At 36.7% G+C, this 5,065-nt stretch overlaps 1 non-coding gene across 1 annotated transcript; it reads right to left on the bottom strand.

The window, feature by feature from the left end:
* Positions 1 to 4,718: 4,718 nt before the first annotated feature.
* Positions 4,719 to 4,822, bottom strand: LOC115215288. The gene has a single exon (XR_003881983.1). It is a non-coding gene; the product is annotated as a U6 spliceosomal RNA (small nuclear RNA).
* Positions 4,823 to 5,065: the final 243 nt, after the last annotated feature.

Genomic DNA, 5,065 nt, shown 5'->3' with positions numbered 1-5,065 from the left:
CGTTGTTACTCCACGTCCACTGTGGAACGCTCGGCTCATCCAGTCGGTAACGGTCCACAAGATCAAAGCTCTCTAGTAGACCCTTGAGGCTAGGGTTCCCCTTCCTATTGGTTGAGCCAACACTGTCGACCCGCGCTTCAAGGACAGTGTTAAAGTCCCCTACTAGGATTACCGTTTTCGACGTCGCTAAAAAGGGCTCCAGGTTCCGAAAAAAACCCGTCTGTCTACTCTCTCGTTCGGAGCGTAGACAGCTACCAGCCTGAAGGACTGTTTACTTACGTGGGTCACATCCAGAACAACCAGCCTGCCTTCTGGGTCCAGAAAGACAGTACTTACCTGCAAGTCCAAGCTCTTCCTGATAAGGACTGCCACGCCTCTGCCTCTTCCTCGGCTAGGAGAAATAAATTTCTCGAACCCATTTAGAAGAGGCGAGAACGCTTGGCCCCGTTCATCTTGGACTCGGTTGCAATAGCTATGTCTACTCCATGTGTCGTGAGGTCGTCCAGGAAGCAAATTTGTTTCCATTCCGACCCCATTCCACGTACATTCACACAACCCAGCTTAGCCATTGTCGGTGAGAGAAAAAATAAATGAACTTACGGTTGAGAAAGGGAGCATGACAGTTTAAATCTGCCGCTTCCCCTCTTCCTCCCTTGTGGCCGTAGCTGCTGCAGGGCTCTTAACCGGCGTTGCCACCGGGCTCTGGGTAGGTGTGGTTGCCGGGGTTATTACAAGTTTACCCTCCAGTACTTCTTTTGTTACATCTCTAATCAGTCTGTTCTTTAGATGTTCCTGCAGTACTCCTCCTTCCACCACGTCTTCCCCCACTTTTGCGAAGCGAGTGGTTGCTTTTATGTCAGAAGCCTTGCTAAATAGTTTAATTTTGAAAGTTTATAGTATTTATATACCCTTTCGTTTTTTTCATCGAAAGCAATGATCTTATCATTTTTTTTAAAGACTTTTTCACATCTTGTTTTATGGGGAGGGGCTTGGCAAACTGTTTCCAAATGAATACAGTGCCATGGGGGTAGGGCTGGGGAATTTGCTTTATGCGTGTGTCTGCGGTGCTTGCTGATTTTTTCCTTGTTTGGGGAGGGGAGTCCAGGGTGTTGTCTTTTTTTCTTTTTGTGTCACCTGTGTAAAATCCATTTGTTCGGTACAATCCGTTTCTGTTTCTTTTCTTGTCGTCGTCTTGTTTTCTTTTTCCGCCTTCTCCCCTTCAGTGTTGTAGAAGCACTTTGAGGAGGGGCTTCAATGGTTTTCTTTTTTTTAAGCAGTTCGAGCGGACGTGACCCTTCTCTCCACATTTAAAACATCTAGGTCTGCGCCCCTCCACTGACACTCTCATGGACGTTCCATCTTCGTTAAATATCCTATCGGGCAGGTTCTCCAATATCTTGTTCTCCGCCTGAACGAGGAGTTCCAGCGTCTGTCCCTTCCAGCGTACCTCCTCTTTCTTTCTCATCTGCAGAATCGAAATCTCCCGCTCTACATTGTGCAGGACCGCCGCTGCTACCCACATAATATCATACCCTCTCGGTATGTCCTCTACCAGCAGTTTAGCTGTTCTTTTTCCCATATACGAGGGTAGCAGCATGATATCATCATTTTTCAGGGTCAACGATGACACCTCTCTTGCTACCTCAGCCGAGTCAAAATGTGCTTCAACAGTAGCGCTGCGAGCACCTCGAACGACATGGCGAATTTTGTCCCACACCGGGGACAAGCACTTTTCGACAATTTCATTTCTGACGTCCATAATTTTCTTTTCTTTGTAGCTATACACTTTGTATATCACTGTTTTTTCCTTTATTTCTTGTACCTTCGCTTGCGGCGGTACAAGTTTGATCTCGTTTCCTTCCATTTTCACCAAGTTCCTAAATTCGAATAGTTGTTCGATCTTGAATTCAACGTCCATCATGGTTCCGCCTACCGCGGCCGAAAAAGACTGTTTTGTTACTTCCGTGTCCTTTAATTCACTTGTTCCCATCGCGGGAAAATCATTCTTCGATGCCAAGTCGAAATCCATTTCTCAAAAAAATTACCTCGAAGGTAATAACAATTTTAAATACAGAATTTCTGCCCCGTAGGGCGAAAATTACCGTTACACAACGGGCACTGTTCAAATAACAATTAACACAATCACCGATAAGCAAAAATTCGAACTCTCTTAACAAAAGGCAGCAAATTTCTCAAAACGCAGATGAAATTTTTTCTCTTATGAGGTTTTCACGCTATCTACCTGACAATTTCTTGTTAAGTTTTCCTTATTAAGTAGTTGTCCTTAATTGCTATATATATATATATATATATATATGACTTGAGAAAGTCCATCACAGGTTCATTCATTTTTGCCTGATGAGAGAACTGGAGCTTCATGAAATAAAGTGTTTTGTTCAAGAACTCAATGCATCCTCCAGTCTGGGAATTGAAATCACGATCTTAGAATGATAAGTACAACACCCAATCCAAATCCACTAAGTCACACATCACATATACGTACATATACATACGTGTATATGTACATATGTATGTGTGTATATGTATATGTGTATATATATGTATATATATATATATATATATATATATATGTGTGTGTGTGTGTGTGTCTGTGTATATATATATATATATATATAGATACAGGGTAAATGTTTTTTAATTTTCTCCTGGTTACGGAATTATTTATTTTGCGGTTGAAGCTTTGGCTGTTATTTCTAGTGGGTGAATGGCCTATTATGGCCGTTCCTTGATTGTGATGTTGAACTTAAAAATGGTCTATGACTATTTAATTTTTTCCCACTAGCCGCTGGTGGCAAAAAAAATTCTACAAAATTTTTTGCCACCCTATATTGATTAATTATAGATTATATATATGTACATATACATATATATATATATATGTGTGTGTGTGTGTCTGTGTATATATATATATATATATATAGATATATATATATATGTATATGTACATATACATATATATATATATGTGTGTGTGTGTCTGTGTATATATATATAATATATATATATAATATATATATATGTATATGTACATATACATATATATATATATATATATATATATATGTGTGTGTGTGTGTGTCTGTGTATATATATATATATATATATATATGTATATGTATATATGTATGTATATATATGTATGTATATATATATATATATATGTGTGTATATTTACATACATACATATGATAGATGGCTAGCCACTACACATTCTTTATTTTCTCTCCTTGTTTCTTTCTGTGTTCCTTTCTCGAAACGTTAAAGACTTTCACTTCTTGAGTGTTATACTAATACATCTGTTTGTTCTCTACACCATCTGTCTTCGTCTTTTGTTTTTTTTTTGTGAATTCTCTCTATACACACACACACACACACACACACACACACACACACACACACACACACAGATATACAGGTACATAATGCACAGTGACAGTGGCTCAAAACTCAAGGCAGACCTCGTGTAAGCAGTCTGTAGCTATCCAACCTTGGTTGACGATATTGATCCCTTGGAGTCGTTTAAGTTCAAAAGGAATTAACATGTCTGGTTGTCCTCAAAGTCAGATTAGTAAACCCAAAGTTCACTTCAAAGAATTTCAAAATAATTCCAGAGTATGTAAAAAAACATTCACTAGAATGAAGACTAACACATCTTTGATACAGGATAACATTATATAGAATGTCAACACATTGTTCCATTACATAATTATCTTTGGATATAATCAATGTTACAGCAAATAAATTGGTTCATACTGAATCGATTGTGATATTAGATATATCCAAAACTTTATGCTAACATAATTTTTCATAAGGTGACCCAGACACAGAGATAAAACAAGAACTAAAACTGTAGCATCAATACCTGAAGCCTGAGATGTACTCTTAACGTGAGTTCAGTGGACAATTGAAGAAATAAGTTTCTAAAAACAAAGAAGTGTGAATAAGTAAATGCGGATAGTTGGCCATTGAGGTGAGCAAAAATATCAATTTAAAAGATCACTGATGCCAGATAAAGAAGTATCGAACTTTGACTATAAATAAAATGATGCTATGATCTGGGAAAGTAAGTTAGATAGAGTTAATACAAAACAAAGCCACATACAAACACACAAATATACATACACACACAAACCAAATATATACCAAATATATACGTTTTATTTATTATTTTGCACATTACTTAATCATCATTATATTTTTTTATCTTATGTTTAATCTTTCTATGATATGTAATTTTCTTGATGGTGTAATTTAATTTTTCATTATTGAATTGATAAAAGGTGTTTTTTTCTAATTTATATATATATATTATATTTTGTGAAATTTGATTTAGTATTTCTAAATTGAATTTTTCCCTGTAAGTTTGGAATAATATTCCCTCATATTATATATATATACATATAAAGATAGATGTGCCCAGTCTATGGGGAATACCCGGGGTTTCACATCTATAAAGTGCTTAGCTTTACAGCGTATTGTCAGACTCTGTAAAGCTAAGTGCTTTATGGACGTGAGACTCAGGGTCACCCCAGAGACTGGCCGTATCTATCTTTATCTTCACACTCCACTGCTCTATAACTTAGAGTGTGCTTCTTTTTCGGATTTATGATTCTCTGACTATATATATGTATGAATATATATGTGTGGTGTGTGTGTGTGTGTGTATGTATACATATATATATATATTATATATATGTATATACGCATTATGCTTCATAAATGTTCATGTCATTGTTGCACAGGGGCCGTTCTAATCTCTCTATTGTTCTAATTTTAGAATATGTACTGCCGTAGCTGGTATGTGTATGCCCTTCAACAGAGAGAACATTTTGGTACTGAAATTCACAAAAACCCTTACCATTCTTAGTGTTTATTAAACTAATAACAACCATCCGGAGAGACAAAATCTCTAACAATTATTCCATTAAGTATTTGCATCATGGAACCAAAACCAATTTCTAATAATTATAAAACTAAATCAGGCAAAAAAATATTTTGGTAATTCCAGACATCTTCCTGGCAAAATGCAGAGATTTGTAGCAGA

Source organism: Octopus sinensis, linkage group LG8 (assembly GCF_006345805.1).
Source record: "Octopus sinensis linkage group LG8, ASM634580v1, whole genome shotgun sequence".
NCBI lineage: Eukaryota > Metazoa > Mollusca > Cephalopoda > Octopoda > Octopodidae > Octopus > Octopus sinensis.
The sequence above is the reverse complement of the archived record's forward strand: the minus strand, read 5'-3'. Positions and strand labels throughout refer to the sequence as shown.